The sequence below is a fragment of the Netta rufina genome (assembly GCF_964035555.1).
Source record: "Netta rufina genome assembly, chromosome: 3".
In the NCBI taxonomy this organism is placed as follows: Eukaryota; Metazoa; Chordata; class Aves; order Anseriformes; family Anatidae; genus Netta; species Netta rufina.
The window spans coordinates 11,307,533-11,332,420 of NC_140125.1; the positions used below are offsets into that span (position 1 = coordinate 11,307,533).

Sequence of the window (24,888 nt, forward strand, 5' to 3'; positions counted from 1 at the left end):
TCCATTCCTGTAACGTTCCATGTTCCTTCTTGGAGCCTGGGCTGAGCACACAGACCAGTTAAAATGAAAATATACTTTTCAGATTTTAGTAGCCTAATTATTTTATTTTAAATGAAGCCGAGACATCAATCAGACTGTTCTCTAAATCCCAGTCACATCAGCAGCTAAATGAAAATATCAGTTATTCTCTCCCATTCCCAACCCACTTGCCTTTAAATGGTATTATCAAAGCAAATATTAGGAGTTTAGACATGTCCGTAGTCTTTTGTTGAAAAGCTCTTGCAAACGAGGCAAGGGAGATGCATCTGAAATCCTAATATCTCATGAAATAATATTAACAATGGGTCTGGCACATGTGAGTGTTCAGACAGGAGGCTGTCAGATCCCGTGAGGTTGAAAGTGAGAAATATTTGAAAGACAAAGAGCAAATCACAGAAATGGCAAGTTGAGAAAAAGGAGTTTTGCAGGCTGAGCTCTTCAAGCTCCCAGGGCCGGTTCTCAGCTCTGCCATGGGCTCGGCCTCAGCCAGGGATTCCTCAAGAGTCTCGCAGGGCTCGAGCCCTGGAGATGTCCTGTAATCGGATCCTGTCCTCTCCAATGTCTTCAGCTCTTTTTCAAAGTCCTGAAAAAGCTGTGTTAAGGAGATGAATATTTAGGATACAGTTGGTTTAGAGACCTCACCTGAGCAGTAGTACTCCCCATACAGCAAAAGACAGTTTAGTCGAGATGGTGAGATGACAGGGGATGGGGGAGAGGATGAAGTCATTTATGGCCAGTCAGTTGCAGAGTTAGGAATATAATTGCTCTACCAGGCCTAGTCCAGTGCTTTTTTTCCAGTAGATGGTGTGCTCTCTCCTTACAACTACTTGCCTTATTGACAGTGTGTACCAGTAGCCAGCTTTGCGTTTGGGATCCCTTTCTATTTTTTCCAGAACAGGTTGTGTTTTTAAACTCATTGTGGAAATGAAACGAAGAGGTCTGGAGTTTATATTGCTTCCATTTCGCCTTTAATTCATTATAATTTCTGTTTTTATTTTTCTCCTTTTTTCTTCTGCTAGACTCCAAAGGGATGAAGACACACGAGAGGCAACGTTAAGAGCTTTATCAAAGTTCTGTCTAATAATAATGAGCTTTACAATAGGCTTCTAAAGGACACAGATCAGAACCACTTACCATAATGGCACTACAAAGTAATGAAGATTCAAGTGGTTCTTGTTAGATAGGAAGCTATCAGAGCATTGAAACTCGCCTGATATCACGTTGCTGGAGAAAAGTCGCTCATCGATGCTGGGGAAGTTTTACCTCTAATTTCTGTTTCACATCCAGGCAAAGCAGCTTGAAGCCTGCGTTGTTTAGGTTTGTAGGACTCCAGGTGTGCATGCTGGGGCTCTCCCTCCCATTAAATCTCTAAATAAAGGTTCTAATAAATTTCCATTAAAATAAGTAGTAACCACATTTAATGACCAGTTTGTTTGAGTGTTAACAGCCTGTTAGCTAACAAACTTGTCATTAACTGGTGCTAACTTCTCCCGTCTTGTTTAAATAATCCTCTTAACATCAGTCTTGTTTGTATTAGGGTGCTCATGTAAAATCTCTGTCCAGTGCTTCCTTTTTTCTTTTTTTTCTTTTTAGCTGAGAACTTTATTATCCAGTTTGATGCCTTTTTTTTTTTTTTTTTTCTTTCTTATTTTTCCATTTCCCCTGCTAGTGTTTACTGTTTGTGCACTAGGGTAGCAGAGTTTTATTTTCTCCCGTATTTTTTCCAAATTTATCTTAAAATCTCTGCTTGTTCAATGAATTAGGTGACAAACCCCTAGAGGTAAATTCAACCACGGAACATAAAACTCACAAATCAGTGGAGCTGTGGGCTAAATCCTGATTATGTACAGAATTCAAATGAGCCTGGGGAACCCATTTGTATGCTGTTAGAAGAAGCAGAAATCATGTCTGCAATCCTGCCACGATACAGGTAGCTTTCTGTAAATCCACCAGGATGACTTTGGTGTAAAGTTGCGTCACGTTTGCAGGAGTAGATTCTGTGCATCGTAGGCCTAATTTGGCTGTAGCATTTGTTTTATACTGCCGGCTGTGTTGACTTCGTCCTCTGGAAGGGAGAAGAGTCAGCTCAGTTCAAATAAAATCCTAAACTTTGGCTGACATTCAGATCAAAGTTGCAGCCGTCTCATCTTGATGGTAAGTCATGGTGGGGAAAAAAAGAAGAGTGGAGAAGGGGAAGAGTCAGCACTTAAGATATATTTAGAGTGTTCCCTCTCACTGATGCCATTATAAAACTGGCAAACAGGGGTGGGCAGGACCTCAGGCAGTTATCAGTATTTCTCTGTACCTCAGACCAGGATCAACTAAACCCGTGCCACACCTGGTATGTCTGCCTCACCTTCTTGAAAGATGTCAAGGAGCAGCTGCTCTGCAGCTTTCTTGGGCCTTCTGCTCTTGTGCTTTGCTATTCTTATGCCTGTAAATACCAGTCTGAAGTTTTCTTGCAGCAGTTCAAGCCCACTGGTTGTTGTCATGCTCCAAAGACATAGCGACAAATGATTCTTCCTTCTTTGCAATAACATGCTACGGACTTGAAGATGTTATTGTATCTCCCCAGAGTCTTCTGCTTTTCATATTATCTCAGATCTGTCTTGTCTTTGGCTTCTGTCCAGTTGATCAGTATTTTAAGAAATAAAAACTGGACCCAGTGTCCAGCTAAGTACTAACCTGCGATGCAACACAGATTGCTGCAGGTATCTGAGGCATTATAACTCTGTTTCTTAACCCCAGGAAGAAGTTTTCCTTTTTCCAGGAGCATTACCACATCCTGCTTAACATCAACTGCAGCCCTCTGATGCTCATTTGAAGATCTGCTGTCCAGCAGTTGATCGGCACCCTGTATTCCTGCGGTTAGTTATTCCTGCCTCTATTGCACTTGTCATATGAATTTCATCTCTTTTTCAGTATGTCAAGTTGGTGTAAGGCGGCCTGTAGTGATGAAATTCCCACTGCAACTTTGCACATGCAAAAAATCTGGGTTATTCAGATATGCATGCTTAAATGTGTGTGCTTCCTATCACAAACAGTCTTTTAAGCAGTTTAGTGTCATTCATTGCAGTTTTTACAGCTTAGTTACTGCCTCCCTCAATAGCTAATAAAATAGACTGTAAAACTTCACATTCTGTAGATCAAAATAGAGCATACTCCTGTTGGTTTGTTTTGTTATGAAAATGAAGTTTGTGATTGAGCTGTCCCTCCATCTGTTTGTGTGCAAGTCCCTCCCTAATAACTTTTGATCCTATTACCCCATTAATTTGACTTGGGGGTAGAGGCCTCACAGCCAGGAGTTTGGGGAAAATGTCTGAGTGGATGGAGGAAAGGGAATCAGTGTAGTTCCCCTCCTGCGCAAGGGGCACCAGCCGCATGGCACGTGCTGCCTCGTGCCTGGAAGGGGCCAGGAGTGCTGCTGGGGGAGTGGAAAGGGGGTCATGGTGATGGGTCGGGGGGCCAGGGCTGTTGCCCATTGGAAACAAAGCAGTGGCCATGCTGAAGGAGCCATTTGTTTTGTCCGAGATTGATATTACAAAACAAAACTCAAAGCCAGGTTTGCTTGTAAGGGTTTGGTTTTTTTTATTCAAGCACTGAAAGGCCCGTGCAAGGCAGTGGCCAGACAGCCGGGTGTTTGCCATCCCTACAAAGCCGCCCTGGGCGCTCGTTTGGGTACCCCTGCAATGGATAGAAACCGCTGGCTAAAAATCACCACTCCTAAACTTACAGCGTGATTTTTATACTCAGAGCTTTGGGGTTCAGTCGGGTCTTTCTGCACACTATCAGGCCGCAAAGAAGAGAGGAGTTATTTATATTTTGCTTTATTTCTTGTCAACTCTTAACCGCTCATGTCTGCACATTGCTGGACCATACCTGCTCATGCTTCACAACGACAGCATCCAGTGGTTGGAACAGATGCCCTGCGAGTCTCCTGATCTCGGTATGTCATTTGATTTTTCCATTTGCATCCTGTTACTTGCAACGGGAATTGCACTGGAAATAATTCAGCAGTTGGATGATTTACTGCTGTACTTGAGTATTGTCTGTCCAGCCGTGTACCGTCTAAAGCTCTTCAGCAGCAGACTCCTGGTGTAAATAAACTGTCCGGCTTAACTGAGATGTTTTGTGGAAATAAACACAGTGCTTAGAGGGCTGCATATGCTTTTACAGAGAAGCTACGGATTGGAAACCTATGCTGCGGATTGTCAAATTCATCTTTAGATACAGATGATGCATTTGGACGATTGCAGGCCCAAAAAACTGTCTTGTAAAAACATTTAAGGACACTGTGACTCTCCAGGATGAAGAGGCTGAGTTCTGGCTCTACCTTTTGTGGACGTTCCATAAAGTAACAATTTCCAAGCTGCTGCTTCTTCCAGGAGAGTTCGAATTGTAAGTTCCTGGAACAGACCGAAGGGCTGAGTCCAGCTACTCCAAAATACCCTGCATATGAAAAAGTAATGAGCTCCTCCGGTGCGCTCAGGTCAACTGGACTTTGCAATTCAATGAGACCTTGAATCTCTCTGCATCCCCTACCCCAAAAATGGAAAATGGAGTGGCTTCGAAAAGTTCTCCCTGTTAAAAGCCTTGAGAAAACCCTTGAAAGACCCATCTGAAAATGGAAGTTGTGGCAGAACTGTGTCATTTGATAGATGAGTTTCTTCCCTTTTGGTTTGGGCACTCATCAGGCTTTAAATTACATTCCGATGAGGTAGAGAGAAGTTACTTCTGTTGAACAGCTGGGGTTAGAGAGCTAGAAGTTCCTCTTCAGCAGGCTCCTAGCTGATACTGGATTCCAAGCATCTCAGCAGTCTCACTGGACCTGCACCTAGGTGCAAGCTGCCTTGCCATGCTGAGCGGACACCTAAGGACCAGCCTTGCACAGATAACTCGGAAGGTACCAAAGCACAGCAGGCGCAGAGAGGGGCGAACACGGCTGCCGAGTTCGTGGTGTTACGCTGCTCTTTGTGCTGGCTTACCCCAAGCAGTGACTTACAGGCATTGCTCACAGATTTTGGGAAAAGGTGGCTGTCTCCTCATCATTGGAAGAGGAGGTGCATGTATTGTTACTGAACACCATCTTCCTCTTCCTTTTTTTTTTTTTCTTGGTTGCCTATCCATGAGCCATATCTTCATGCCACGCTGTCACAACTGTGACTTCTCTCAATTTACTTAGGACACAAGCTTGGGAAAAACTAATTTATAACCCACGTGCAACTCAGGTGAGGAGGAGAACAGCGAAGAAGTTGCTCCCTGTGCCAGCAGAGGTGGGATGACTGTAAGTGATGCGCCTTTCTGCAGTTTCCACGCTAGTGGCGGCAGATGTTTGGGCTATTCTGGTCACTCTTCACCTTTGTCTGCAAGGTGCATCAATCACTGTAATTATAATGGGACACGGAGCCAGCAACTGAAGGAGAAAAATCAACCCAATCCTAGGAACAATCTTTCTTGATGAATTCTCCCCCCTAAATCGAAACAATTTGCCGGGTAACCCAGCTGGGGTTCATATGCTTTTGATTACTGTGGGCTATTTAGCTTTACAAAATGACATGCTGCTTAATGGACTTTTAATGGTTATAGGTTTCTCTCTCTCTCTCTCTCTCTCTCTCTTTTTTTTTTTTTTTTTTTTTTTAATGAGCTTCACCAGTTTGTTACTAATGCCCTGTAGAAATCTGGCAAAGGGCCAGATTTGATGTTACAAATTTTCTGGTTTTCATGCGGGATAAGTGCAACCAATGCAGCCAGTGGGGATGTCTGTGTTACCAATCACACTGTAATGCCATTAAATAAAAAGGCAAAAAGAGCTAATTGAGTACCCTGCAGTCCTAATGACGGCATGCTCAGAGATGATACAATTAACACTTTGCAGTCGAAGTCTCCCAAGTCCAGTCTGCTGCTCAACTTCTGACAGAGTGAGTTTCTGAAACTCGCTGTGTTTCCCTTGGCTGCTGCCAGGTCGACGTGTCAAACAGAGGTTATGCTGCTGTCACAGGCAGATAAGGCTCTGCCCTTCACAGCACAGCAACAGCAACTCTCCTAACATTAGGCTAGATAGAAGGGCCTACGTTTTCAGCAGGGGCTGTGTTTCAGCTTTCACCTGGCCCTTCTTTTAAGGGGGCTTGTTTATTTTCTGCGAGTGAATACTTGGCACTTCAGAAAAGCAGGCTTATTGATTGATTGATTTATCTTGGTTTGGAGGAGATTCCTGTTCTGCAGTCACTGACTGGTGCGGTACCAGAGCATGTTGCTAACACCAGAGCGTCTCAATGGAAAGTCTGGGCATTGCTTTTGATATGTAGAAATTTACAGTGAAATAAAATTTAATTGCTTAATCTCTTTTACTCTTTTAATTTGCTGATAAGACAGATTTCTTCCTGTTAATTACTCTCTGATAGGGGTGATAATTCTTAATGAATTCTTAATGAATTCTTAGTTCTGTCTAAACCTCTCTTTTGAGCCTGGACCATCAGGATGGCTTGGGCACAAGGCTTGGCTCAGGGGCAGGTTTCAGATGGGCCTGGGGCAGGGGCTTTGGACTCTGCTCCCCCATCTTATAGGTGTGCTGCTATGGGGGCAGGCCGAGCATGGGGTGGCTGTGCCAAGTCCTCCATCATGCCCCAGGAGGTCAGGTTGCTTAGAACAGGAAGCTGCTTTTCTCTTAATTAGGAAGTGGATGCTCTTAGGAAGTTGAGGAGAATCTGGTAAACTGCCATCCCAGGACAAATGCAGAGGAAGCATAACAAATATTTAAGCACTTCTTTGGAAAGGAGTAGAAAATCACAAAAGGATGCGCTTCCGGCTTCATGCTTTGAGCCCAGAACATATTTAAGTCAGATCCATGGCTTTTAGGACGGACAAAACTCAGCTGACTTCAACTGTGTTCCTGCTGGAGCTGATTTTTCTCCTGGGCCTTCCAGCAGGCTACAGTCACATGTGAAGAGGCTGTGGTGCTCGTGCAGCTGGAGCCTGGGCAGAATTTTCCAACCACGACTAACAAGAGCAGTGTCACAGTGTATTTTTGGTCCCTCCCTGAGGGCTCTGGTTTAGGATGCTCTTGGCAGCGAGGCCGATTCCCGATAGTTAAATAATTTCTTTGTATGCAAATTGAAGTGGATGAAATTCGGGAATGCCAAAAGCGCTCCAGCAGCTTGCGCTCAGCTCTTGGTTACCGGGGCAATGTGCCGTAAAGAGCTGGAATAACCTGCACAAAGGAAAACTGGATGCAGCGACGGATACGTGGAAGTTCAGCTCTCAGAACATACTTCCAGCAGCAATGTCGCTGAGAAAAGGAATATCCTTGAAATGGGGTAGAAGCCCAATATTGGCCTGGGCTGGGATGTCTGCATAACCCAGCTCTAAGAGATCACAGAGAGTGCTTCCAGTCTTATTTTGGCTCACGAGAAACCAACTGCAGCATCTCCACTCACACAGCCTGGTTAATTCCCTGTCAGAATACTTCATCCGTGGGTAACCAAGAGTTGATCATATTTAACATCTCTTCTGTGTGAAATTACAGTTTATTTTCAATTGACTTTGTAAAAAATAAGAAAACCCCAGTAAATTGATAAAATACCTGTTGAGCCTGCTACTTTGCTGAACAACTGAAGTCGATGCAAGTATTTTATTCTCCATTTCCTTTTGCTTTGAGATTTCAGGACTTCTTTATGGTCAAACAAGGAGAAATAAGAGCATTCTTAGGAACAGCATAAACTCAGATAAGTAATACACGTATGCTCATTTGAATTTTAAAAATAAATTAGTTTGTCCCTTTTATTTTCGCTACAGAAGAATATTCCCAGCAGGAGACGAATTTGGCCAAATACTCCCAGAAACAGCAAGTTAAAATGAATATCAGAGGTTATTCAAAGGGAGGAAATTTCAAATCCTTAATCTGAGTATCTGTGTCCAGTCAAAATTGTTCAGACTTCCAACGTCAAACATTTCCAGAGATATGCTACTAACCAGCTGCAGTCAGGGATCTTGACGGAAATTGTTTGAATTACCATGATATAAATAACGGTGATGGTGAGTGATGTCTGTGTAATCCATCTGTGGACAAATAAAAAAGAGGCATAATTCACGGGGCAAAACAGTTTTAATTACAGGTTGGATTCTGCGGGAGAACAAACAGTGACTAAGATGTACGGGTCTGCAGGCTGCGTCTCCGTGGGTTCAGCAGCAGTGGATATATCCCCTGCTCTGGATGTCCCCATCCTTTCCAGAGAGGTAACACGGGGTGTTTAATGCCACTTGGATGGCCCCAGCTTGCAGCCTCGTGCTGTGGCACAAACCCTCATCTCCTTGAGGATTCCAGCTGGCATGACAGGCCGTGGCAGGGAGCAGCTGAGCCCCCCGTGCAGCTGGGGCTCCTGTCTCTGCAGCACGGGCACTGGGCGCTGGCTGGGGCTGGGGCAGAGCCGAAGCTGCTGCCCTCAGCTCTGCTACAGCCTGGCTGCCAGGCACCTGAGGGGTGCGTGGCGTGGGCACGGCCTGCTCGGGAAGCAGCAGGAGTAGTGATGCTCATGTGTGGTCGCCGATGAGCTGCGCGGATTGCTCTGCGACGTGGCTCAGACGCAGCAGTAAAAGCCCACTGAATGCAGAACTTTCAAACACAGCCCAAGTGTTTGTACTGAGATGTTTGGAGCCACTGCTCTCTGCTTTTTGTCATCCATGTGTGGCTTAAACTTTGCTCCCTTCCAGCAGCCCCAGGACTGAAGCATGTGTAAATGCATGTTCTTTTTTCCCCTTTCTTCTCTCTAGGCTGTCCTTTAAGGTTTTACATAATTTACATACAAATAATTTGTTCCACATTTTAATAATTTCCTGTGTAAGGAGGAAGAGCATGGGGCTTTTCTGTTGTGCACCAAATGTATCTGCAAATGCATCTTCAGTACATTCACTGCCTGCCTTGAATCTGATCTGTTCAGACCAGGATTTCTCAAAAAAAAACCAACATCTGTTAATACAAGGAGTATATCAACTTGATGGGATTTGTTTTCATATTTTTAAAAAGCTTTGAAAACCACAGTTGTATTCTTAGGAGATCCTAAGGTGGGAGGAGTCAGTCGGGTGCCTTGGATCCTTGTGCAAATGTTCTAGTCTTAAGTAGGTGAGGAAACCTTGTACATAAACTCACCTGCATTTTATTTCTTAATTAACACCTTTTTTTTTTTTAGATGATATGAGGAACACTGAAAGTAATGTGAGTATTTCTATTTAATGACAGTAGGTTTTGGGTATAGCTCTCGCTGTAAATATCCCAACTCCTCCTGGCAGTCTTATTGTCAGGACGTTTTTTAATAACTATTCACATATCATTTAGAGCTCTGCTTCCTTGGTTAAATCAGCCCTCTACCTTCATGACAGGGTTTGAATCTCTCCTGAGTACCTTAATTGCTGCTTCTGTGCCAGCTGGAGGACACACAGAGAGTGGTTTCCCTTGCAGGGCAGAGTTTTGGGAAGGAGACCCCCTACCAAACCCAGATTGGGCTTCTTGCAAGACAGGATGTTGCAGTGGCCATAGGCACACGATTATTTCACATTTCACACAGAAGATGGCAATTTTCTGTCTTTTCCAGTGATTTGTTTTCCTCCTCCCCCTTTGAAACGGCTCTAATATTCTTAAAAACTGACATATTTATTACATTATAGAAGGAGTCTCCCTTCATTCACAGAACAGCGTAATTATATGGGCTGTGACCAGAAAAGCTTTGTGCAAGCCTGCTGGTATTTCCCCATGGCTCAGCTCTTCTTGAAGGAGCACGGCTTGGTTGTTGCACTGGAGGCATCTGGGCTACTGAGACGGGTGGCTGGTGTTGGCCGGCTGGCAGGCCTCGAGCAAGTCTCTTCTCCCCGTTCCTGTGCTGTAGCTGGGAGATGTTTTTAGGGCTGGCTTCAGCTGGTGGCCTTGTGGGTGCCTGGGGCAGAATTAGGTGCCGAACCTACCAGAGGTCTGGCTAGGGGAACCCGTGTTTTGTTCAAGTGGCTTTTTGTCAAGATCGGCTGAAATATGGAAGGCAGAGCTTTTAATGGAAACGGTGACTTTTTGAAGATCACTTTTACGTGCTAAATATTTTTTTTTCCCTTTAAAGCCCTGCACATGACTTTATCTGTCAGGAAAAGAACTAATCTGTCACTAAATTGTTGCTGTGACTAATACTCTGTGACTAAACGCCGTGAGTCCTTCAGCTCAGGGAAAGTGCTCTGAAAGCCCTGAACCAGAGATCCTCTGCAGCAGGAAAAAAGAAGGGCAGTGAAGATCCTCCCTACTTGTCTGACACAGGCCAGGTTGGTACCGGGGTATGCAGTGCCCAACACTGCCACTCCAGTGATGTCCCCATGTCCCCTTGTGTCCCCCACACTGATGTTACTAATTGATCTGCAGTGTGATATCCCCCAGACGCAGCTCCTTTAAAAAAGTAGTTCTTCCATGAAAATTACCTGTTACATTGTTTTAGAGGTGCTGATTAAAGTGGCCTCACTTTGAAAAGGATTTACAGGATTTTTGTAACCCGTGCTCTGGTCGGAGATTTAGGGAAATGGAAATCTTAACTCAGCCAGCCCAGCAGACTTCTACCTGTTTTTGTGAGGTTATGAGGAGAAGTTGGATCATTTTAGCGTGAGTCTTTTCTTAAAGCTAGGAGTTGTCTTGTACTCATACGAAATAATGCATACGTTCACCCAGTTGGATTTTAAATCTTATCACAAAAGGCTTCCTATTCCTATCGAGTGCTTTACCAAATGTGAATTAAATTAATGTCAGGTGGCTTTGAGGTTTACTATGAGCACTGCAGTGCTGTAGGCTGGTGTCATTCTCCTATAGGAACCAAGGAGTTTGTAGAGTCCTATTAACTGTGGAGTAACCTAAATGTAGACAGTGGCGCTTGATCCTAAATATTGTTGTTGTTTTTTTCCCCTAATAGGAACCTATTCTCAATCCTTCCTGCAAATGGTATTTCTAGGTTGATGCAAACAAGCCTGAGGCCAGAGTGAGGGTGGCACACACCGAGGCTCTTATCCTTCTTCTTCTGTACCCCTTTGGGATTGTAGCATGAGACCCCAGGGTGGGATGTGTGTCGGGTGGACATGGAAATCCTGCAGATTTATTTCCACGTCTGACATGAGAGGCTGGTGTTACGGCCTCCCTGCCGTGGCTCCATCCTCACGCAGTTAAAACCCAGCCCTTTGGGATCCCAAACAAAAATCCCTCTGCACTGAATTCTGCCTCGGAAGCATGATTGGAACAAAAAGGTGTACACATCTCCAAGTCAGCGCAGCTCAGCCCCTACCCGGGAAATGCCACATTCCCTCTGGGGGTGAAACGAAGATTGAATCTCCTGGCGACAGAGCTGAACCTTCAAAGCTCCGAACCTCAGAGCTGTGCTCGTACCATTAGCGTCACTATCCTTGGGCTTTGAAAGTGGGTTTTATTTCAGCGCTTTGCTCCCGCGGTGTTTTCTAAATCTCCCCTCATTATGCAGCTCTGGAGACAGGACACCAGCCATGTTGCTGCTTGCTTATTGCAACTCCCGCGCAGTCCAGCCAACGATAAACAAAAGTCTTTTGTATAATATTAATAAGCTTTCAGCACTTCTCGGCGTGGCCTGCTGTCACCAGAGTTAATCATGTGTATCAAAAGCCCTTATATGTGAAAGTTTGGTTTCATAGCTGGCCAGCTTTTCTATTCAGCCCCTTTTATCATCTTGTAATAAATATATTTGTTTGTTTTTTTCGGTAGTGCCCCAGTCCTGATACAGGAACCACTTCCCTGAACAGAACAGCCCCGTTCTAAGGAGCTTTCTTTGAAACTGTTCGGACTGGCCCCTCCTAGCTGCACTTTGAATCCTGTTTATGTTAAAACAATAACAGCAGCTTCATAAATAAACAGGGGCACACATACCTCAAATCCATCTTGTAGTTGAAAAGGTAGATTTTTCCTGCTCAGGCTCTTCTATTCTATCTACTTTCCTGTATTTTTGAGCTTAATTTACAATTAAAATTCTGTCTTTCTGCTTAATGCCTAGGCCATAATCTATTTATAGCCTGCAATGAAAGCTTTGAACGAAAACACCGAGGTTCTGCTATGTCAGTATTTTAGAAACAACAGATATTTGCTAACAAAAACTCTTTCCCCTCTCAAGCTATGGGAATAACATCTTGCCAGTATCTGTGAGTAAATAAAACCCTAAAACTGAGCAGCCTTTTATGTGCACTTGAGCTGTTGCTACCTTTCTGTCTGCTCTCTCGCTTTTCCTCTGGCTGGCTGCAAATACCAGGTGATGGAATCAAGGAGCTGCTAGATTTCATGTCTTGGGTTCATAAGGAGTACGTATGTCAGGGATCTTTTAAATCTCTAATATCTCGGGTTCAGTTTTTGCTCTGCACCTCGGCTGAGGCCACAGGTGTGATAAATGCCTCGTCCAAATGTAGGCATTGGTTTTAGGAGCAAACCCTTGTAGTCAAATCTGCGTAACCACACGTTTGCACCACTTTTCGCACACAGATGAGCTTACCCCAGAAAGGCTGCTTGTTGGACCAGGGCCTTAAGTTGTCAGTTCACTGGCCATGGACTTCCCAGCATCCTCGCCTGTTAGAGTGCAACGCTGAGCTGTGGGTGTAATAAATACCTCTGGATGAAATGTGCTTTATATTTCCTTCTGGAAAAATATGCCTGTAATTCATAGGAAATTTCTTTAATCAAAAGAAACAGAGTCCTTCAAGTTGCACTGCTTATAATCAAGCTCTAGCCTCAGAAACTTGATAAAATACTTTTAGCCTGGACTATTTATATTTTTCCTTGGTGCAAGTGAAACAATGGCATCTCTAGCTGGCCTGACATTCTTCCTGGCACGTCCAAAGGAGCAGAGGGCTGGGAAAATGGCTCAGCGGTTGGTTCAAACACCCCATGCTTCTCTCGTTAAGAGAGAGGTTTGGAAACATTTCCACAGCTCTAATTTGATCTCTGGGAAACCGAAAGGTTAATTGCACAATGTACAGGGGCAAAATAGATTTCCAAGAACATCTGGCACTATATTATTGAGTCTGAAATGAGATTAAAGCCATTCTTCTGGGACACGAGCTCTTGCCAGCCACCACGGGGAAGGTGTACAAACTTTGACTGGGTTTAATGAAGACATGGTGTGTATATTTATACACACATACACACACACATGCTTACCGCGTAATTTTTTTCTTTCTTTTGCCCGTGGCCTGTTGTAGCTGGGCATGGTTTTACAGGCTTTTCTTTTCACCTCATTTCCACCAGTCCCCGTTACGGGGCATTTCGCTTCCCGCAGTAAGTCTGTGTTGCAGGGTGTGTGGCCTTTTTCCTTCTGTTTAAAAAAGAAAAATCATCAGGCGTCTTCCCTTTCTGTCTGCCCACCCCCTTTGCCACCTAGCAATAGCTTGGTGCTAGGGAATGAGGGAATATCAAGGGGCTTAGCTGCACCTTTCAAAAGTCACCAACACGTGGGATCAGGGTGAACGTTTGGCATCTCTTAGACACCAGCTTTAACCCGAAGATGTTTGGGAGTGTGATTAGGGATGGAAGAAACGCTGGCCAGAACGAGTGAGCTGTGCTTGTGTCCAGGGCAGGTGGGGCAGAGGATGCGCGAGAGGTGCTTGGGGCGGGGGGTGGATGGTGAGGCAGTCCCTCATTTCTTCTCAGGGAGCTTTCCCTCGCCGAGGTTGGCTGTGATCTGCACTCTCTTCTCCAGCCGTTGTAAGGATGAGGGAGGAATCAGGCAGCAGAAGATAGAGCACTGAGTAATGCTTGCAGGATCATCTCTTGTACCGGAGAAGTCCAAGTGGAGAGACCCTCCCTGAGCCAGCCGTTTCCCTGAGCGGATGGCTCGCTGTTACTGGCTTATCTGCCTGATATGCGACACTCCGGTATCTTTAATATGTCACAAGTTCTGACAGATTTGGCAGGTCTTTAGCTTGGGGATCAGCTGCCGAGCTGGTGGGATGAGGAGACTGTAGAGGGCAGTCTGAGACCGCCGGTGATGGGACGCCGCGCCTGCTGGAGGTGCACAGGGCCTAATATCTGCCACCTGTGGGGAGGGCCTTCCAGGGGGGTGAAAGAAAGAAAGAAACATCTAGGAAAGCTGGGCTGTTGGATTTACAGTAAACGTCTATTTGGCTTCACCTAAAAGAAATTCTTTATGAGAGGATTTTTTTTTTTTTTTTTTTTTTTTTTTAAGCTCCCCCCCTCTTCCCCCAGCTTGCTGTGTTTGAAAACAGCTCAGGCTACTACTGGCTGAACAGCATGTTTTCACACTGCAATCACTCTTCACGGGAGAGAAGCGAGTTGTGTAAATCCTTCTGCTGACAGTTAAGATGATTTTTAGTCCGTTCACAATGGCTTTGCCTTCGCCGCACAGTGAACGAACATGACAGCGAGCGGGGCCGTGCTCTCCAGACGCGCCTTTGCTGCTCGCCAGTGCCGCGAGGTAGGCACGGAAACCCCAGCAGCCAAGGCAGGGGTTTGGTGCTTGACCCTAATCCCTTACTAGCCTTGGTGGTTCGACGCTGCCAGGCTCACCAGGGAGTCGTGGCCTGGCCATGGTGGTGATGTTAAGTGCTTCCTTGGGTGGTTGGAGCCCTGTTAAAGGGGGCGAAGTGCTGCGTGGCAGTGGGGTCGGCAGGAAGGGAGCTGCTCAGCATGGTTGCTCCTCTCTTCTTTTGGCCTCTTGGTGAGGGGGAGGCACGTCTGGGGTGCCTCACACTGGTGAAAAAGCAGCAGGCACTGGTACAACTTAATGGCAAAACAGTCTCACTTCTGTGCCTAAAGTCCTTTATAAGAGAACATCATCTGAACTGATAAGCCGGGGGAAGGATTGATCTCATCTGATTCTGAAATTCACAGCAGTAAAGTTTTTAGCCGCTCTTTGCTTCCTGCAATAGCTGGAGGAACAAAAAGCTACCAATAAACACTACTGCCCAGTTTTCTTTCCAGGATCTGATGCTACCAGCTTGATTTCTGTAATTACTCTCTGATGGAGTTAGGATCAGTCATGCAGAACCTGCCCCTGTAAACGCCGTGCATATTCATATTCATGGTAATACAGATTTCTTTGGAACAGTTTGTGCTCGCAAAGTTACCCGTACTCTTCAAAGTCTGCAGAATTTGGTCCAGAACGTGGTTTGCTTTTAAATAGCCCTCCTTTCTAATAAGAATTTGTATTTAGGAGCCTCTTCAAGGCAGGGCTTGTATGCAGCTGCCCTGGTTTTGAGACAGTCCCTCTGCTAACCGTATGGATGGTATTTCTTGCCCGTCTTCTGAAGGACTTAGTAGTTGCCATTATTAATTAAGCTTCACAGAGCTCCCTCGGAGTGGATGAGTAGCTTTGAGCCTGTGTAAACTGAGGCAGAACAAAGCCAAGAGATTGTTTTCCCTTAGGTCTCACGGCAAGCCTCTGGCAGAGCTGGGAATGCAACTCAGCTTTCCTCGTCCCCAACCCTCTTCTGTAACCATAGGCAAGCTGGAGCAAATTAAACCCAGGCAAAGGCGGGTACGACTCCTATAGCAAGCAGGGAGAGCTGTGCCCATTGCACGAGCTCTGCGTTTGGCCCACTGCCTGCACGCTCCTAGAATAACAGACATATGGAACATGTTGCCAAGTTAGGCCCTTAAATCAAGCTTTTATAAATGAGTTCAGGAGGAAAGGAGACATATTTTATTTCTACAGAGAGAGGGGGGGATTGAAGGAGGTGGTGTTCAGCTAACCCCAAAGGGGGAAAGTTTATTAGGCCAAGTGGCCTTTTCCTTCCCTGTAATGCTTTCGGTTCATAACTAAGAATTCACTTTGCAAAAAGATAACAAAATACCAGCCTCGCTTCCAAGTAGATGTTAACACTTTCATTTCAGGTGATCGGATTCTGGTGGGGACCCACGCTGTATCCCAGCTGTTAGACCAGCTAAGCAAGAGTCTGCGGTACCGCCTGTGCTGGAGGAGGGAGGAGAGCTCCATTTTTAGGCTGGAGAGCACATATTCCACGCGGACCTCTTTTGCAACAGAGTAGGGGTCCAAGAATCCACTTAAGGCAAAAGAATGCTGCCATGTTAAACCCTTGGCTGGAAGCCTCAGTCAATTGCCAGCATCAACAATTGCTTTTCCCATGAAAAAGGACATTTTCTGCTCTGGTAATGTGAACATTTTATATCGGAGTGAAAAAGCTGCCATAAGGCTTTGCAGAAGCAAATGCCTGCTTTTAAATTGAGGCAGACTGCTGATACAGGGCATAGTTTTGCAGTGCCAACCTACGGTGCGTTAAAGCATCTGCAGACCCTCTCTTCTATTCCTTTTACTTCTGGACTCAGCCAGGGTCCCCTCTGTTTTCTTTTTTCCATCCTTCACTGGGTGTAGACTTCTGAAGAGTCTGCACGTAACATTATGAGTTGCTCAGATGTGGCTCATCTACTTCTGCTTGATCTTGTCTTATTAAAAGTGAGCTTTGGCCGAGGGACAAGTTTTAAGTATACGCACTGCTGGTTTAAAAGACTCCTCAGTCCACTGTTATACCTTCATATCCCGTGTGCTTCTGTAAAGTGACAGGGAGTGAGAGGAAGGGATTCAAGCTGATTTACAGCAGGAACAAGATAGATTGGTTGATTGTTTTTTAAAGCTAAAAAAAGGGAAGGAAAGAATCTAATTTGTGTGCATTAGGATCTCTTACAGCCCTCAGAAACATATAAAGTGGAACTCCGTGCTTAATGTTGGTGTTTCCAGCTAGAACTAGGGGAGTCCTTTGTGCTCAGTCAATGTCTTAAGGACTGTTGGAGGCACTCACAGCATTGTGCCTTTCCTCCACACCACTTTCAGACATGTTCTGTCATACTTAGTAACTTAGTAGGTAGGGCAATTTCATTGCTGTTCTGTCTGAAATTAAAAACCAGAATTAGGTCATTCCTTTGGGGTCTACAGGCCGTGTGAGTACAGTGTGCAAGTCAGACTTCACAGATCTTGGGTGCAGGATGCTCCAAATGCACACCTCAAAAGCATCGTGTTGGCTGAGGTATCTTCACGTCTGTTCTTTGGGGAGCAAACTCCGTGTTAACCCCAAATTGTTTTGGGAATAGAAAAACTTAAGTTGTTTATTCATGGCAAAGAACTTGGTCAGCTCTGTTCCTAATAGCTTCTGCAGATTCCTCCCTTTCTTCATATACAAAAGGAAACACGGCACGATGAAGACAGGTTGATGATAAGAATCAAGCTGCATCAAGGTGTCAGCGGAGGCATCTAAAGCCACGTTGACCTATTTACCCCATTGATTAATCTAGCAACCTAAAGGTGTTCTTGAATATAGAAAACAGCAGCAGTTTTTATTTATGCAGACATCTTTATTAGGGACTCCCCATAGCAATCTCCATATGCTAACAAGATAAATCTCATCTCTCTCTCCATTCCAGTTGAATAATCATTATTATAACCATGCATAGGTGGCTGCGTATGCAAAGGTCTAGTGACTGCCTAGAGATGTACAGAGTCAGAGTGAATTTCACTTTCCAGAGGAGACTTTGTGCTTGTCTTTCCTAGCAATTGGAACTAAAGCAGTCTTTATTTAGGGTTTAAAACTCAAATCCACCTAAGAACAGGCAAAGGTCATCTTTGGCACTATCAGAGCTGGTGAATCAATTTATTTTTTTTTCTGGTGAATCATTTGATTTAGCGATCCCTTCCTATTTCTTAGCTAGTCCTGACAATTGCAAATGTGTTCTTTGTTTACGAATACTTGCCCAATGATTTAAGGAAATAAATCCTGAGCTATATGCAGAATACACCCTCCGATGAGTAGCTTTTTGGGACTTGTGTTTGGATTTGGTTGTCTAGGTCGCGTGATACTTAATCGACACCTGTGTGGATGACAGAACTAATACCAAGTCTCCAGCAGTCATAACTGAGTATTGACTATCCTTACTTGCACGTGACTGTGTACGTTCATCCAAAGAACAGCTGTTCCATGATGTTAGGCTTCTTCAGCTTTCTTCTCTCTAGTGCTCTCCTCAGCCTCCTGTACTTTTTCTCCTTAAGATAAAAAAAAGTGGGGGGAATAAGCTCAGGCCGTTTGTAACACAAGTCATCACCCTACTGAAGAAAACAGCCCCACTCACTGCAGTTACCTGAGTTTTAAAAAGTCCTGCTTAGAACATTCCACAATTACTGCTGAACAGAGGATGTGTATTGCAGTTACCCTGAGAATAAAAAATACCCTTAGCAGAGCATTTTTGTGCTATTGTTTGGGGAGGTTATTAGACATATCAAGCATGCTTGACCACTTTCTTCTCTGGCCACAGAGCAGTTTGTTTTGGCAATGTCAGGAAGATCCTTGGTTAGCACTGACTTCAGTGCTGATTGAGGCTAGCTGAGGGTCTATCTACTGACTCCCTCAGCATTTTATTCTTTCTTAACGTTTTGAGTGAATGTTGAAACTAAAAATAAGTAGCATAGGCTCAAAACTGAGCTTGTTTTCTGTTTCTGGAGAAGTCTTCTCTTTGTTGAGAGTTGGGCTTTCTGCATTCTGGGGAGGAATAAGCTAACACGAGGACTTGGAGGGATCCCTACCTCTCTCCAGTACGTCCCAGTGAGACCTTCCATCAGTCAAGAATGTGTCTGGAAGAACTTCATGGGACTGATTCTTATTCTTTTCATATTTATGTACACTATGGCCCCTTATATAAGTGGTGACATGCAGAGGTCTCAAGCTGTAGATGACATATTCCTACTGCTTTAGCATTTCTCTACTGCCGAACTCCTGCATGCCGGGATCGATCCTTTCATTTGTACAATTAACAATCAGCTAACTTAACCCCGACCTGGGGATATAGATTTTTAAATAACAAGGGATAAAAATATTTCACGCTAAGTAACGAGGAAAAGTAGCATATGGGCTCTAGCATAAGAGCACACGGGGGTGAGACATCCAGCACGGAGCCGCTGGGCGTACTTAAGTCTCAGGCACAGGGCTTATGCTGCATAGTTTGACTGACAGTCTGTACACATCCTCAGCTGGTGATTGATAATACAACTGAGAACATTTTAAACGAACAAAAGTGCATTTAGTTGTTTTTGGCCTCCTTTTGAAGTGCTTTTAGAACGACACAGAGCTGAAAAGCCACTCCCTGCAGCTGCAGTGGGGACATGAAGAAAGCAGCTGCGAGAGTTTGTTTTCATATTTTGTACCCACATGCCTTGAAAACGGGAGTGCTGGAGGGGAGCTGCTGCGCGGTCGTTCACCAACAGGGCATGGCCCGAGCCTGCAGTCTTTGCTCAGGCAAAAGTCCCATTGAGGGGCTTCGGAGTTTGCCCCCCAGGACAAATGTGATCGTGCCCTGTTGGTGAACGAAACAAAAGGTGGGAGCTGAAGTGCCACACAGCTTGTTTCCCCATCATTTCATAAGGTACCACTAGGGAGGAGGAACCTATCTTCAGCCCCTGTAGAAGCCAAGGCACAGGTAAAGACTGCCAATTATTTTTAATTTTCATTTCCCCAAGCATATTGGGAGTCACAGACAGTGCTGCCCTTAGCTTTATTTACAGGTGTCCTCTAACCACTGTGCGTAACCTCTGCAGAAGGTGGCATTTCTGACAGCTGCTTATCCCATCTACCCATGAGTGGGTGCTTCTTTGCTTTGACTACAGCCAGCACCTTGGACTTGTAGCACAAACTTTTAGACCTCTAAAGTAGATAAAAGGAGCCATTCAGATCAGCACCTCATGGAAGGGACATGCCTACAGAAAGGACAATGCCAGTCTTCAAGAATTTGCAAGAAGTTCTGCTAATACCACATAAGGACACTTGAGATGAGGTTTTAATAAAAATAATTGGCCCTACATTTTATTAATACAAATGGAAGGTAAGAAATAGCAGACTGTTGGCAGCATTTCAGTTTTTCTGGGAAGCTGCAGCCTGGGCTTTGAACTGCGTGTGCACTTGCTGCAGTCTGTGTGGTGGGAATGAGTTGTTTGGATCAGTCTAGGGCTAAGCAAACACTTTTTGCTCTGGATGTCTGTTTGCATGGGCTTTGTGCTCTCCCCAGGATGCAGCTATGGTCTCTGCTATCTTTCCTAACCCAAGACCAGTTTGTCTGGCTCAGGGTAGACTTCAGGGAAACTTTTCTGAAAAATGCTTAAAGTTTTCCTCTGAATGCAGCTTTAGTCCTGACTTGAAGACCTCAGGCTAGGCAATATCTCTTTCTCAGTGCATGTATCTTTCTCTGTCCTCCTGTTAACAACCTAGTGGGCAATTTCAATGAAACGTGGCAGAAGGAGTCAAAGATGAATTATTCCAACACACCTTGTCAAAGAAAGGCAGCCAGGTAGAGGAGGAGAGAGACCTTGGTAGCATCTCCACTGGGGAGAAGGCTGTGGTTTGAGCTCATGCTGTATTAAATCCCAAAGTGTACATGTGAAAGAACATTTGAAAATGCCCCAACCTGGAAGAAGCTTTTACCAGAGCACAGATCTTCCTGAACGTGAAAGAACCTTGCGACGAGGAGCAAAGCCATAGAAAACCAGATTTCACACCCCCTGTTGCTCACAGAGGTATTCTCTTTCTGGGGGGAGTACAGTGGCTGATGTTAATAATAGGACTGGCTCAAGAATGAAATCCACACGTGGACACCTGTGGAATCCAGGATTTAAATCGGTGCTGGATCTGGACTTCCTGGAATGGGCCCATTCACAAATAATGTTTCTGCTGGTGGCAGCATGTTTCAGATGAGAAAAAGATAGGTAATTCTGAAAGAGTCCAGTGCTCTGTGTTGAGCACTGAGAAATTCCTCCACTCGCTGCTCAGCTCCAGCTGGGATGAATGGATGGGCAGGCTGACTTCCCAGAGCAGCCTCTGTTGAAGCACAGGAGCAATTTCCTTCACTCAGCTTGTGCTAAGAGAGTTTTCCTTCTCCAGCTCACCTAATTAATTTTACCTGAACCTCATCCAGACTATCTGAACTTCTGCTTTCACAACTGCTCTGAAAACCTCAGACTTTCTCCTGAAATTTCCTTTTCCTTATGCGCCTGCATGGAGCAGTAACAGCCCAAGAAGAGCCTTTCTTAAGCGTGTTTGTATTGCTGCTGCTTGGTAATTAGCGTGTGAGTTCTTTAAGATAATGATTCAAAAAGAGTTACAAAGGTATTTTTAAATCTTTCCAAGTTGAAAACTTGACTTGAAATTGAAAACTTGAAAAGTCATTAAAGGGAGCGGGGGCTTTTTCTGCTTCTCAGGGGGAAGTTTGGAAGGGACTTTGAGGCTGAACATGCCCGGCCTTCAAAGTATTCCAGCCTCAGTCTAGACCAACATGTTGAGCTTTAAGCTTAGGATTGTGAAATGACTTAAATGCAGAGAACAGAAAGCTCATCGGCTTGTAATGGAGCTGCCTTCTGAAAATCAGGCTAATGACACTGGCTGCCTTTCAAGCCTTCGCGCTGAACAAGACAACGCGTGAAACAGAAACCGGAGACCTGATTCCCCCTGCGGAACACGGCCTGGGTCTGGGGTGACTTGCTTGGTGATTACACAACAATGCTGTGAAAGTTTGGTAAGCAGCTAGTTGTAGGTATCCTGTTAGGCAGAGAAGAAAATACAGCCCATTTCCTCCCCAGAATTATAAACAAATAAAGTAGCAAGAAGGATAACCCAACTGCTGCAGTGGATACAAAACCTTGCGGTGATGCACATTTACCCTCATAACGCACTGCATCACGGCAGGTAAAATGGGTGGGCTTCTGCCTTCATTCTTCTCAACTTTCTCTAGACAGGTGTCTTTAATAACCAAATAGTTCTGAATTTTAACCAGGCAGTGTCATTTTGCCAGGCATGTTACTCCTTAAAACTGTCAGTTATGAACAAGTTCATACCAAACAAACAAATTTTGTTAGTTACTGTTTTACTTTGAGCCCACTTCTTTCTAATTGTGCCCTAAAATTTTACTGCTTGTTTTTTGCTCATTCTATAGGGGTAGGGGTGTCACTTTTGTTACCTGATTTGGCTTTAGTCTGCTTCCCTTAAGCTGTGGGTCATCCATAACACGTAGCCAACACGTCTGCAGCGAGTTGGATGCCCTGCCTTGGCGCTGTTCATCCGAGAAACCTTTTGGCAGGGTTTGTGAAACATCTTCCATTAATCGTAGAAAGTGTATGAAAGCTGCAGAGAGATGGCAGCTGACTCCACACCGTAACTCCCTACCACAGCAGACACCAAGGGGGAGCAAAGTGGGACATTACAAAAGAAACAAACGTTTGAAATTGGATTCATACTGTTAGGATTAATGATAGGAGGTAGAGGAAAACTGGAGCAGCATTCCTAAGCCAACGCATTTGAGTGATAAATTGCATTAAGGCACTGAAAAGAACAACAGCTGCAGTCCATGAAAAGCCAAATTTATCTAAATTTCTCCAGCTGATCGGTCAAAGTCATCATGGAGACTTCTACTCCGTAATCGCTTTTTCGCAGAAAATTAGAGCAAGCAGGGAAGAAAAAAAATCCCTGAATATAGAGATGTCTTCATTTATTTTGCCAAAACCTTGTAGCTGGTAAGCCCTGATGCTGCGGAATTCCTTCCTGCTGCCGGCGGTGGGCGTTTTGGAGTGGAGCTTGCTTGGGGTAGGCAGCCAGTTCCCGGGAAGGTGCAGGAAGGGCCCTCTCTAAATAAGTGATGACTGCTGCAGTTGGGAATTTGGTATCTAGAGGAAGTCTGGGGGTAGGCTCTGCCAAAGGGCCAGGGCTTCTCACTGGGGAAAATAGATTGCGCTGTGGACATGAGGCAAGGCACTCAGCGAGGGCTGTCTGGACTTTATTATAGCAGCATTTCTGAAGTCTCCATCAAGGTCAGATATAGAAGGGATCGTTATCTGCATGGAGCAGCAGGGGGACTGAGATGGGGGGTGATAAAATGACTTCTCTGAAGTCTGTTTTGGTTAGCTGGAGCAATGCAAGGATTTGAGCCCAGTATACTTGTGGGTCTTGTCCAAGAACGCCTTTTTTCGCCTTTTGAAACTCAGAAATAAGACTTCCCACCCTTCCGTGGTCCCTCTCCCTACCCATATATGACCTAATGCTGAATCACTCTCTTGCTGTCTGTGCCTCTGTTGGGATCTGTGATGTCTGTGAAGCATTTCCATTACAGCTTACTGGAGGGGAGAGTTTGACTCCTGATCTTCCCAAGGCAGGGGACAGGCATAGGGTGAGCAAGAAAGGAGAGCAAGAGGAAAGGCTGGTGTTTCTCCCCCGTCTATGCCTCCGAGCCCAGGGTGAATTAAAGTGAAGGCAGCAAGTCCAAACCAGAGCTTTGAGCATCCTGAAGGGCTCAAGGGGAGTAGCAGGGGGGTATCTGATAGAAATCTGGCAGACCATGAATTTGTTGGGTTCATCTTCTGCAGCTCCTCCAGCCCCCATATGTTGGCATGCCGTATACTTGCTTGGGATATCGGCCCTGCTCTGAGCTCCCAGCTGAAATGGTCACACAAAATCAGTGTGTGTCCAGCCCCGAGAGCAGAGCTGGAGGTGCAGCAGGCTAATCACAGCTCCTGAAGTGAGGCCGTGGCTCATTTTTGTAAGGGAACCTCTTGAGGCAGCTGAGAGGGAGATGCTTTACCTGCCTGAGCGGGAGGGAATGGTGGTAGCTGCCTCGTGGAGCTCTGATTTACCCGGCCCAGCCTGCTGGCACCTCTCTATCCTACACAGTCCCACTGTGGGATCAGGGCCAAGGAAATGGCTAAATAAGTGAACTTGGGTTTTGGGGCCCCTGCTCAGCAGGTGCGTGTGATGCCGCATAAATCCATTTCAGATTTCCTCCAGTCTCTTTCATTACGATGTGACTTATTTCTCATATTTGTACAAGGATAATTTTGTCCTAGATAAGGATATATTTTTTCATCTTTTTATGGCATTAAGTATGTTTTGTTTAGGGCTGTGCGTGTGCATATGTGAATTTTTCTGAGGTTGGCTTATAACATTAACTTCCCCAGAAGCTTCTCAATTTTGTCTTTGATTACATCTAGTTAAAAAATGGAATATAAGGAGGTCATTTTCCATCACTTGGATATTTTTCTACAAAATACAGCTGTGGATCCCCCTAAGAAGCAGTGTTCTTGTGGTATTTTCTCTCGTTGTGCTTTAGGAAGTGCTGTTTTCTCTTGTTTCCATCCATTACCAGCCACTTAGCCAGCATCCGGAGCCGGGTCAGTGATACAAGGTTCTGGTTTCCCAGTGCCAAGGGAGAGGAAGCCACCCCAAACCTTGACCCCCTTCCCTGTATATTCACCACTTCGAATTCCTGCAGCAGTGCTTTCATTTCCTGACCAGCCCAGTAACGCCGAGAACTGAGGAGTGAGTGGTTAATTGCCTTTTGTTTCAGCCCGTGTTGTGTTTATTTTAGTTTGCTCTTTTTCGGTTGCATTATGCAGGGCGTAACAAGGACATATTGAAGCAGCAACTCAGCAGCTACCCCGAAAAGTTAAAACTGCCCACTTTGGAGTTGCGAAGTCACCGAGCATTTCAGCTCAGCCTCCAGTGCTATTTAATGGCTGAAATTTTCTGCTGAAGAACAAAATATTCTTTCTGTTGGACCACATTTACTGAACATGATCAAAGGGAGGAAATACTTGTTCTCTTCAGAGTAACCGAATTAAAAAAAAAAAAAAAAACAGCATATTTTGATTTGCCTGTGTTCATGTGTGATTCAATCTTGAGGGCAGATTTTCATCTAGTCTAAACGTGTGTTAACTCCATGAACCTCACTGAAGTTGTGCTGATTTATGGCAGCCAAAAATCTGCCTCCTTGTGCTCGTGTTCCACCAGCGTTTGAGTGACTGATATTTGCAGGAATATTCAGGAAGGACAACA

General features: G+C 45.0%; 2 long non-coding RNA genes across 4 annotated transcripts in view; both read left to right on the top strand.

The window, feature by feature from the left end:
* The window catches only part of LOC311207868, a 265,648-nt gene that overhangs the window by 60,351 nt on the left and 180,409 nt on the right, over nt 1-24,888 (top strand). The window lies entirely within an intron of this gene.
* Nucleotides 1,066-12,551, top strand: LOC311207869. Its single transcript, XR_014618293.1, has 3 exons — nt 1,066-2,906; nt 3,942-10,332; nt 10,968-12,551. It is a non-coding gene; the product is annotated as an uncharacterized lncRNA (long non-coding RNA).